This window comes from Erythrolamprus reginae, chromosome 1 (assembly GCF_031021105.1).
Source record: "Erythrolamprus reginae isolate rEryReg1 chromosome 1, rEryReg1.hap1, whole genome shotgun sequence".
NCBI lineage: Eukaryota > Metazoa > Chordata > Lepidosauria > Squamata > Dipsadidae > Erythrolamprus > Erythrolamprus reginae.
Genome location: NC_091950.1, coordinates 171,586,940 through 171,599,546, shown reverse-complemented (window position 1 = coordinate 171,599,546; position 12,607 = coordinate 171,586,940). Strand labels below are relative to the sequence as shown.

The following is a 12,607-nucleotide window of genomic DNA, read 5'->3' as shown; positions in this document are numbered from 1 at the left end:
TGTACCTCAGTCACATTAAAATCAAATTAAAAGGACAGCTTTGCTCGAAGAGGGCCAAGCTTTGGAGGAGAGTTCAATGAGATCAAGCCTAGAGATTTGACCAAATTTACTTGGAATTTCTAAGTAAAACTCCCCATTTACCCAGAAGTTCTATGATGTTGAGGTAGCAAGCATACCTTGCTGAAGCTCCTTCGCTTGACAGAAATTCAGCTATGGGCATGGAAAATGCAGAGAAATATCACACACAAATCAGAGATATAATGTTTTCTTTATCAAACCACCTCAAGAACAGAGAAGCATATTTTTTGAGGGAGGGGACATTTTGAACTGAGTTGCATTTTGACTTGGTTGCTGGGGCCAGGACAAAAAAAAAGGCATTTAATTATGTTAAAGCAGACCTTAAAGGCAATTAATAGCAATAGCACTTAGACTATAATAATAATAATAGTAATAATAATAATAATAATAACAACAACAACAACAACAATAATAATAATAATAATAATAATAATAATAATAATAATAATAATAATAATTTATTAGATTTGTATGCTGCCTCTCTCCGGAGACTCGGGCAGGCTCACAACAATAATAATAATATGATAATGAAACAAATCTAATATTTAAAAAAAAACATCTAAAAAACCCACCATTTAAAACCATACAACACAAGCATAAATACACAAGACTGTATAAGCCTGGGGGAGATATCTCAATTCCCCCATGCCTGGAGATACTGGTGGGTCTTAAACAATTTACGAAAGACTGTTTATACAGTATACTGTTTCATAGTGCTTTACAGCCCTTTCTAAGCAATTTACAGAGTCAGCATATATTGCCCCCAATAATCTTGGTCCTCATTTTACCGACCTTGGAAGGCTGGAAGACTGAGTTAACCTTGAGCCTACTGAGAATCAATCTGCCAAACTGCTGGCAGCCAGTGGTCAGCAGATGTAGCTTGCAGTATTGCACTCTAACCACTGCACCACCAAGGCTTTCTAAAAGATTTACAGGTTCCACCGAGATTTGAACTTGGACAGCTGGATTCAGAGTCCAGAGTGCTAAGCATTACACCATGGCAGTATAAGATTATTACTGCCTATGTATTTAATTGGAATGTGTGAGGTAGCTCTATTTCACTTAGATGAATTATTTAGCAATGCATTGAAGAAATCCATGGCCATTCTAGGTCTCAGTGGACCATTGCAACAGATAGAAGTTTACATGTATATGTGTACAGAAACTTTTTGGATGTTTTTAATTAATTGGTTACCACCCTGAAACACATGCCTATTTAAATCTGAATTTTAATTATTTAATTCTTGTTTTTAATTGATTTTTATTATAATATTTCCATATAGCTTTTATGTTTTGATGTCTATTTGTATACTGTCTAAAGCTGCTCTGTGAGGGAGATGGATGGACACTAAATAGGATCAAGGAACAAATAAATATGTCTGTTTCACTCTCCGTGTTTGGGTAGCAGATTTTCTTCCTTCCCAAATAACCTTGAAAGGATCCATTGGTCAAAATATCATTTTGCATAATTCTAGAATAAGGTGACCATACATCCCACTTTGAGCGGGACAGTCACGATTTTTAACTATTTGTCTCGTGTCCTGCTGCATTTTTTAAAAGTCCTGATTTTTTGAAAGAATCACCTTTACTTTTGATGCACATAATCGAGCTGCATAACTGTTCCTCGTTGCAAAGTTTCTTTCGTCCAGATACTACAAAGACGCTTTTTTTGGCCCCACTGCTGCTATGGCAACTTGAACTAGCAGCCCTGTCACCCTGAGAGAGCGGCCTCGCAAGGAGCCAGTGCCCCTCGGATGCCTAGCATTCTAGGAATTGTAGTTTCAATGACCTGAGGCACCGATTGTTTTGAGTTTACAAGAAACTACATCTACCAGAATGCTCTGCGACGAGCAGTAATAGAGAAAGTCAGGCTGCGTCTGTTTCTTAAAGGCATAGGCGCTTAATTTTAGCTCTGCATGATTTTTCCCAGTCAGATTCCTTATAATTATGTTGGATCTCAACGAACTGTCCCAAAAGGTGAATGGGTTGACCGGGATTTTATCTCAGCCTATTTGGAACACACGGGGTAGGAGAAGATTGAAATACACAATCACATCATGAATAGGGCTGCAAGACAAATAAAAGATGCTGTTTTGTTTTAAAACTTTATCTGTGAAATGGGTGGGAGGGGTGATGGAAGATGTCAGAGTGTTACTCATATACTTTTCCAACAATTGCTGGATTTTCAATAAGACAAAGTTAGAATCTTACAAGCAAGACGGTTTAAGAAAAGAGGTCCACTAGTCTGGGAATCCAAATTCCTAAAGCATTCCAGACCATTGGCCTTTGCTTAAATACACCCAATGAAGAGCAGAACATCATGTCTTATATAATTGTTGAAGTGGACACAATTGGAATGATGTTATTGTAACTACAGCGCAGGTAAAAAAACCTCTATCAACCACTAATCCTAACCCTATTTGGTTGTGAGATTGTGACAGATGAAGTAAATGGCCATTTATTTAAACTCACTGGAGATCAAAAAAGGAACAAAAGCAGGCGTGAAATCCAGCAGATTCTGACAGATTCTGTAGAACTGCTAGCGGAAATTTTGAATAATTCGGAGAACCCCCAAATATCTCTTTTGTCCAGCCCCAAAGTGAGGTGGCAATGAGAATTTTGAAGTGTCCTACTCCTGCCACACCCACCAAACTACTCCATGCCCACCAAGCCATGCCCACAAAATAGATAATTTAAAAAAAAATTATTTCATTACTGAATAAAAGCAGTCTTTTTAGGTAAGTTGTTTGTTTGTTTGTTTGTTTGTTTGTTTGTTTTATAGACCACCTTATCCTAGAATTTAAAACTTCCCTCAATTTTTATTACCGTTCATTCAGTCATTCATATAATTATTTGTTTCTTGGTTTGTATCCTCCTGTATTATTTTTTTACAAATAATTCAAGGCAGCAAATATATCCAATACTATTCCTTCCTCCTGTTATCCTCACAACAACAACCCTATGAGGTGGGCTGGGCTGAGAGAGACTGATGGGCCCAAAGTGACCCAGCTGGCTTTCATGGCTAGGTCAGGACTTAAACTCATTGTATCTCCCATTTTCTAGGCTGATGCCTTAACCACTGGACCAAACTGGGTGTTATTTTATTTCTACCCCACCTTTATTATGTTTATAAACTGGATTTTATTTATAAATAACTCAAGGCTTTGGGGATCACATCAAAGACCTTAGGGAGTAGATATTGCTGTAGAATTTGGGAGTGCTGTGCATTTGATTCTTATCCTCGAAAAATAGGCAGTCATCCAGGAATAATATAAGAAAAGGAATTAAATTATATTACATTAAAACTGATCTTATTCATTATTAGGACAATTATGTATTGGAAAGACATACAAGAACATGCAGGGGAAGATCAATTGTTGGTAATTAAAGGAGTAAATTATTGACTTTGTAGAGAAAAAGGCAGACCAAAATGAACGTCTACACTGAAATATTTTCCCCCTTAATTTGGCCAAGGGCTATATATCTCCTTCCTTCCTTCCTTCCTTCCTTCCTTCCTTCCTTCCTTCCTTCCTTCCTTCCTATTTCTTCTCTTTCTTTCTCTCTTTCTTCTCTCTCTCTCTTTCTTTTCTTTCTTTTTTTTCCTTAGAAAATTTATATATCTGCCTACTTGCTCACAGGGATTCTAGGTGGCTTACAAGCAATAAAACACAGGGAAAAAAACAATAAACCTCCCACTCTTCTAAACACTTAATCAAATATTTAGGCTGCTCAGCTCCAAAATAACTCTGGCTAACTTCAAAAGACAAAAAAGAAAAAAAAACATTGTATATATAAAATGTCCCGAGGAAACAAATAAAAATCTTCCACAACAGCCCCAAATTAAAGAATCAATCAAACACTCTACTTAAGTCCATACTTTTAGGGCTTCCTTGAAGGGAAATAAGATGGAGGCCACATGAATCTCAAGGGAAAGTTATTCAGAGGAGGATGCTGTGATGAAAAAGGCCCAGTTCCTGGTTCTGCAGATGACATTATTTGATCCCTAAGACCCAAAGCATGCAAAAAGTCTGATCACACAAGAATGTCAGGACAAGGCTGGATTAGAATATTAAACTACAAATGAGGTTAGACAGGATTTTCACTGAAGGCACAAACTGCAATGTTTATCCAAAACAGCCAAGATAGGGTTTTTTTAGAGATTCTAACGTGTAAAAGAGTAGCACTATAAATATTTTTTTTAAAATTACAAAAGATCAGAAGCATGTGATTAAAAATTGAATAAAAACAATACATAAGATTTTGTACAGATTCAATATATTTTGGAAGACAGAACCCTACATTATTTATTTTTTTTATTTTTTTATTTTTTTATTTTGTCCAATACACAATGAGGGTTTTAGTGGGTATATATCTATATACACATAATAAAATACATGATGAAGGTTATAGAGGAGATACTCATAGTAAAATATATCTAAGAAATAATAGAAAAGAAGATATAGTAATAGAACATATCAATGAAAGAATAGAAGAAGAGATATAGGAATAGAAGAAAGGTATAGGAGATATAGGAGAGCAATAGGACAGGGGACGGAAGTTGTGAGAAATGATGTTGCGCATAGAGGTAGGCCCATCATACAGATTTAAATTCACTTAGCTGAATTGGGATATGAGATTAAGGGATCAAACAAACAAGGAGGAGGAGGAGAATGAGGAGGAGGGAGGGAGGAGGAAGGAAGAAGGAGGAGGAGGGGGGAATTCAAATGTCCTTATGAATTCCAAGGAATATTTCACATTGTCTAGGGAGGTAACTGAAGAAGAGATGTAGACCAAGACAATTTGAAGTAGGGAAGTTGAGAAAATATGAGTGAGATGAGATGAGGTAGAAGAATACACCAAGGCAAACTGAATTGCCTCTATTTGCCTCACGGGCTTTCACATTCTACTTTTCTTGTAGCAATATTATTTCAGACCCAAGTATTCCATCTGAATTCGGATAAAGGCATTTCTATTTCTCTCCTATAAAGATCACCATGGGGGTAGTCAAAGAATAAGTAATAATTATCCCCCCCTTCTCAATTTAAGTGAGCTGAGAGCTACTGAGGCATGCTTTCCTTTCGGAGTTGTTTTCATTAAGAGACCATGTCACAGAACTGAAATCCCCAAGAAGCTGGAAGCTGCGCCGGGTAGCTCTGACAGTAAAACTACCCTTAAAATAGCTAAAATGTATATCTAAAGCCAAAGCTACAACCCATGCTGATGCATTATTTAAAGAGTGCTTTTGACAGGGTTGAAGAACATGTCAGCTGAAAATGTAGTACAGCCTCATTTGTGAGAACAGTAGACCTTTAGGTGCTAAAGGCACCCTGATAAAATTGTAGAGATGTGACAAAAACAAGTTGAAGCAATTTAAACAATAAGTCTCTTACGAAAAAATATACTGGGTTGTTTATCCATAATTCATGGACTGGGAAGTGGGTCTGGGTGTGAAATCCAAATAGAAGGATTGGAGGAAATGGAAGTACAGCTATCTTGGTGGAGAAAAAGGTGTGCCACGGAGCTACCTAGACTTTATCTTGGAGGATGCAGAATATGTGGTGAAGTATTGAGTTTGTGGGGTCCAGTTTTTATGAGTAATTAATAGGAAATCTGTGGAATTCTCAATCATCCAGATCATAGTTGTCTCAAAGGTGCCCCCCCCCCTTCAAAAAGCAACTGGAATGGTTTTTCCTCAAAAAAAGAAGCTGTTTCACTTCTCATCCAAGAAACTTCAGCAGTTCTGATGAAGAACTGATCTATCCTGTCAGCCCTCCTGCCATCAGAACTGATGGAAGTTTTGGAGGAAAAAAGGACCTTTGAAATCATTTGAGTGCCGAGGTGGTACAGTGGTTAGAGTGCAGCACTGCAGGCGATTTCAGATAACTGCTAGCTGCAGTTCAGTAGTTCAAATCTCACCACCCACTTAAGGCTTTCCATCCCTCCGAAGTGGGTAAAATGAAGGCCCAGATTGTTGGGGGCAATATGATGACTCTGTAAACCACTTAAAGAGGACTGTAAAAGCACTATGAAGCAGTATATAAGCATGGGAGGACTGCTGCCTGGATGTGTGGGGGGGGGGGACACAGTGGGGTAGCGAAAATGGAGCTCCACCCCAGAGCACCCAATTTGCATTGAAAGCCGTTGAAAGAAAATGCAGGGCGTCCTGCGTAAGCCACACCCACAGTGTGGTAGTAAAAAATTTGGTAGCCCTTCACTGTATATAAGACTAAATGCAAGGGTGGGCTATTGCCCAGACGGGGTGGTAGGGACACAGTGGGGTAGTGAAAATGGAGCTCCACCCCAGAGCACCCAATTTGCAATGAAAGATGTTGAAAGAAAATGCATAAGCCATGCCCATAGCGTAATAGTAAAAAAATTTGGGTAGCTCTTCACTGGCAAAATGCTATTAATGGGATTCACAGCATGAAAGACTGCCATTATTTTTAAGTATAAACTGTATAAGAGATAAGTTTCCAAGCCAAACAAGGCCTACAAGCTACATACATTTCTCTTTTGGCCACAAAGCATTTTTAAATGACAGCAAAAAGTGTGTTATTGTTGGAAAAAGGGTATTCTGGATAATAGAGTTGCCACGAATCTACATGGTGTTTGTGTGTGTGTGTGTGTTTCATTCATCATGCTGAATGATGGAAAACTCTGAAAACAAAAAGGGATACACATTTCATATGGTACAGAGTCGTGAAGGCATGCGAGCGGTCACCCCAGTTCAGCTCCACCCTGCATGTGCGCATGTCTCCGACTGGTCAGCTGGTTTTTTGGTCTCTGATGTGCATGTGTGGAGGGTGGAGTGCATGCAGGAGACATGCATGGGCATGTGTGGTAGAGCACACGGGGCACATGCAGAAGCTTGGAGGCAAAATTTACATGTGTGAGTGGGGGTGTAGGGAGGATCATGACTGCACATGCAGTGGGTGGGGCTCACAAGGGGGGCTTGCATGCACATGTGCAAAGGTGGGGGCATGCAGGGGGTTGCATGTGCATTTCATTATGGGTGTGCCTGCATGCATGTGCTCTCTGCTAACCTATGGAATTTACTATTTCAAAGCATGCTTCTTATTTATGTATATTTTTCTTCTATGTTCCCAAGTACAGTGATACCTCATCTTACAAACACCTCGTCATACAAACTTTTCGAGATACAAACCTGGGGTTTAAGATTTTTTTGCCTCTTCTTACAAACTATTTTCACCTTACAAACCCACCGCCACCGCTGGGATGCCCCGCCTCCAGACTTCTGTTGCCACCGAAGCACCCGTTTTTGCGCTGCTGGGATTCTCCCGAGGCTTCCCTCCATGGGAAACCCCACCTCCGGACTTCCGTGTTTTTGTGATGCTGCAGGAGAATCCCAGTAGGGGAATCCCAAAAGCGCAAAAATGGGAACTTCGCTGGCAACGGAAGTCTGGAGGTGGGGTTTCCCAGCGAGGGGAGCCTCAGTGAAATCGCAGCATCGCAAAAACACAGAAGTCTGGAGGTGGGATTTCCCATGGAAGGGAGCCTCAGGGAAATCCCAGCAGTGCAAAAACGGGCACTTCGGCTGGCAAAAGGGGTGAATTTTGGGCTTGCACGCATTAAATGCTTTTCCATTGATTCCTATGGGAAACATTGTTTCATCTTACAAACTTTTCACCTTAAGAACCTCGTCCCGGAACCAATTAAGTTTGTAAGACAAGGTATCACTGTATATTTTTGAAAAATGTATGTGATTAGACCTATGGGGAATTTATTTTTCTTCTATGTTCCCAAGTATATTTTTGAAAAATGTATGTGATTAGACCTATGGGGAATTTATCTCCAGTACAGAAGTACTCAGTGTACATGAAAAGCAACAGAGCAATCATGATCATAATAATGACAATTCATGAATGAAGTTGCCTAGGACCAGTAGTGGGTTCCTACCGGAACGGTAAAAGACACTGCACGGGTAGCAAAGCTGAACTATGCACACAGCTTCAGTTGTCATAAGTGTCAAAATTGGTCAGAAGTCACTTTTTCCAGATTATTTGAAATTCAACGTACATTCAATTGATTCACTAGTACCAAATATCATTTGACAATCTGCATGTTTGCGAGTATTTCTGTTGAGTGTATTCTCTGATTATTTAGCCTTTTGATTAATTATAATTTAATTGCCATCATCTGATTTCCTTTTCATTTGAATTTGTGAATTTGTCTTCATTTGGGAAAATTGGTTAATGTATCTGTTTAGTGTGTCTAATTAACTTAATTAATCATTGTAGAAAAGGAACTGACAGAAATTGGCTAAGAAATACCAAGAAATTTCAAATGGCTCCTTCCCATCCGATCACACTTTGAAATCCATGTGTTAAAGAGTGTTTGTATGTATGAATACATAAATACATATGTGTGTGTATATACTTTCCTTTTATTATTTCCTCATTTTTGATATAATTGCAACAATTTGTTGAACTCTTTAGTGGTTTCTAATCCTATATGATTTCAAACAAGATACACTTTACAAATATGAGTCAAATACTGCATGAGTTGATTTTTTTAAAAATGCTATTTATTTTGAGACACCCACCTTCTTCCAGGAACTCAAGGTGACCAAAGAAGTCACAATCCCATTTTATTTTAGCAAGGTAACAATCATGTGAGCTAGGGTTGGCTAAAAGACAGAATCTTATTCAGGTATTCTCCAAAAAGAACATTCACCTATTTAATAATTAAATCTTAGCCAATTTCACCATGTGAATGTCTGTAGGGAAACTGAGATCATTACATTCATGTTGGCAGGAATAACTAACTTGCATTGTAAGACATGACAAACTCTCTATATTCTTAATGAATGCACAAGGCTGAGGATTGATTCAGAGCCGCTCAATAAAATCCATAATAGGTGACTTTTCCAATTCTTACTTATTTCCCAGAATCCTAGAACAGTCTTGGAACAGACCTTAGAAATCACTTAAGTCTAACCCAGGGGTGAAATGCTCCCAGTTTGCTTGTGCCTGTGGGTCGTCGGAAAGCCAGTTGGGAAGGCAGGGTGAGATTCTGCCCATCTGCCCAGACACCACCATTTGGTTATTTTACCCTCTGCACATGCACAAAGTGTTATGTGCATGTGCAGAAGGTAAAATAACTCAAATGGCGGAATCTGGGTGGGTGGAGTCTTGCACTGCCTTCACGACTGGCTCTCTGATGACCAATAGGCACGAGTGAACCAGAAGCATTTCACCCTGATCTAATCTCATACTACTTAGTAGGAACTATATGTTGCACCTAATAATTAGGTGTAAATTCTCCTTCTCAAATATATATTTTTTATTTTTCCCTTGTTCGAGGTGAACATTATTTTATCTAATGAAACAATATTTGGCCACAAGGAAAGGCTTTCCACAGAGTACTGAATCTGTTGATTTGAAACCTGTATCCACTATGACGTAGATGTTGTTAGAGTCGCCAGCCCACATTTAATGCCCAACAGCAGACAAATGCAAATGATACCCTCATCTAGATATAAATATGGCCGCAGAAGGAAGTGATACGGTCAAAGCCAAATAGCAGTTGAAAAAACAGCCGATTTGTTATGATTGCCTGTGTCCATAAGGTGGAATATGTACCAATGAGCCAATGCAACCCTAGGAATCCTGTGAAACTGGATATAATAAATGATAATAAGACTAGGAAGGAATAAAAACAATGCAAGCAATCAAGAGACAAAACATAAGCAGCAACTCAGCCTAGGTAAGAAGGAACCTGAGAACTATCATGGGCTTTCCCAAAAATGGCCATGTAACACCAACACTCCACAGTCTGCATTGGTTGCCGATCAGTTTCCGGGCACAATTCAAAGTGTTGGTCATTACCTATAAAGCCCTTCATGGCACCGGACCAGGGTATCTACGAGACTGCCTTCTGCCGCATGAATCCCAGCGACCGGTTAGGTCCCACAGAGTGGGCCTTCTCTGGGTCCCGTCAACAAAACAATGTCGTTTGGCGGGGCCCAGGGGAAAAGCCTTCTCTGTGGCGGCCCCGACCCTCTGGAACCAACTCCCCCTGGAGATTAGAATTGCCCCCATCCTCCTGGCCTTTCGTAAGCTCCTTAAAACCCACCTCTGCCATCAGGCATGGGGGAACTGAGATATTCTTTCCCCCTAGGCCTTTACAATTTATGCATGTTATATTTGTTTGTAGGGATGTTTGGTTTTACAATAAGGGTTTTTTAGTTGTTTTAGTATTGGATTTATATGATTTTTTTATTACTGTTGTTAGCCGCCCCGAGTCTACGGAGAGGGGCAGCATACAAATCCAATAAATAAATAATAAATAAATAAAATCATTCGGAGACTCCATTATAAGGCACGCATTGTAAATGTTGGTGGGAAATTTCTGACATTTTCCAAGCTTTCAAACTCCCAGATAAGCATTAAAGAGATCTTCTGAAATTGATCTAATTCTAGCTTCCATGCTCTTGCCCAGCTGCACATGGTTGGAGTGTGGACATGTTTTGTCACCTTAGACTGAATCCGCAGATATTTGATATTTCCCACACTTGGTGCTCTTTGAGCTTGCTTGTTTTGTTGCAGATGTTTCATTACCCAAACTAGTAACATCATCAGTGCTTCTCTATCAGTAATGAAACATCTGCAAGAAAACAAGCATGCTCAGAGAGCACCAAGGACCTCTCAGGTCAACCCCAAGCTACAGATATTCCTCTTTATTATTTCCCACAGTGTTAAGTAAGCAATACCAGCTGGCTTTGAAACCAGGGCAAAAATTGCATTAGGCACTGTTGTGAGTGGTCCACCTCTGGCTCAGCTGGTCAGATTTTGAGGATGAGCTGGGTCCATCTGGGTATCCTAGGCCAGTATTCTTGCCAGCTGAGACTGAGAGCGAAAGTGAAGGAGAGTTGGAACCTGGGGTACCACCAGATACTTTAGAAACTCCAGCTATGGTAGCGTCTGAGTCAGGGGGCGAGAGGGATGTTGGGGAACAGGAACCATTAGGAGATTTAAATCCAGACATGAATATCTCTCTAGAAGGAGTTCTTGGCATTGAATAGATCTATGGGACAGTTGGCTACTCCTTGGCAGTATATAATGAAAGGCTGATGGGAAACGGGGTGTGGAAAAACATCGCTTTGAAAATGGAGAGCAGAGACTGGAAGCTGAGACACTCTCCTAATTCCCTGGATTATGAAACCTGCTTTTGATGGGAGTTAGAAAAACTGTCTCTGAACTCAGTAATTTGTCAAAGCAAAGACATGATGACTGAGGATTTATGACCCTATCTTTGGCTGGCATCCTGGACTTTGCTAATAGCGGCTGAAATGTAGCCAGGTTCACATTCCTAGGAGCTCATCTTTGTATTATAGCATTTTACTTAATAAAAAGACTTGTTTATAGTTGCTTATAGATCCGAATTTTAATTGGGTATTAATTACTGATAATTGATCTGGCCGGACAGAACAGGCACTGTTTGGTTTTAATCAGCCCTTTGAGATAGTCCAAAGTAGAAATACACGTTGAGTACTAACACTCCATTGAGTTCTACTGATTTCCTTGTAAACAATTTAGCCACTGAGGTTGCATAAGTCCTCATTGCTTTGAAGACAGCTTGACTGAAGCATATCTTTGAAGGTGTTTCACATGGGAACGCAACGTCCTCATTTTTAAGAGAAGGTGATGGGTATGTGTTGCTTTGCTTCACTGGTTCCTTTTGCCCTGCTGACCCATACATGCACCAAAGCCCCTTCTGGGTATTTCAAATGCTTAGTCTCCCTCACTTTTTTTGAGAGGGCTCTTGTATTTCAAAGTGACAAGTGGGATCAAACAAAACAAAATATATTTTCTGCATGGGGTCAATTGGATGCATATAGATTTCTCTGAACTGGATAAAAACACAAAATTGTAAGTCATCTTTTTTTCCAATGTGTGAATTTAAAAAAAGGGCACTGAAAGTAAATTTAAAAAATGATGCAATTTCCTTTTCTTGGCTTTTGAAATAGGAATGATGACTTCTCCCCCTCTTTGACACATACCACACACACACACCAATTCTACAGCAAAAAAAAATGCTAGGCTAATTTTTCTTATTAGAAACTTTAAAGTATAAAACTCATCAAGCATCTTGATCCTCTGAGACAATGTCATCTAAGTTCAAAGGATGAATAACTCTGTAAAAACAATGTTTTAGTTCCCTGTTGTGTTTGAGCTTGTAAGAAATTAAACTAGTTTTACTAAGAAAAAAGGAATAATTTAGCTCCCAAACCTTTGAAAAACCATGTCTTATAGATTGTAAAACACGTATAAAGATGAATATCAGAACATAAAGGTTATATTTAACATATATTACTTTTTAAATGTGCATGTGTGTGCTATACAGGGTATTTGTGTTAATGAGCATTCTTCGAATTACTTCTAATTTACCAGGAGTGAATTTCAAGTGAATTTCAAATTTGATCAAACATTTCAATTTCTTTTCAGAATATTTTCCGATAGGGCTTTTGAACATTCATTATTATGACTTCTAAGAATGGGTGGACAAT

At 39.1% G+C, this 12,607-nt stretch overlaps 1 protein-coding gene across 1 annotated transcript in view; it reads right to left on the bottom strand.

Moving 5' to 3' along the window:
- The window catches only part of ARHGAP15 (Rho GTPase activating protein 15), a 517,480-nt gene extending 515,737 nt beyond the window's left edge, over window positions 1-1,743 (bottom strand). The window contains exon 1 of the mRNA XM_070737062.1: window positions 1,662-1,743. The gene's annotated coding sequence lies outside the window, so the exon portion shown is untranslated. The remainder of the gene's footprint in view (window positions 1-1,661) is intronic.
- Window positions 1,744-12,607: the final 10,864 nt, after the last annotated feature.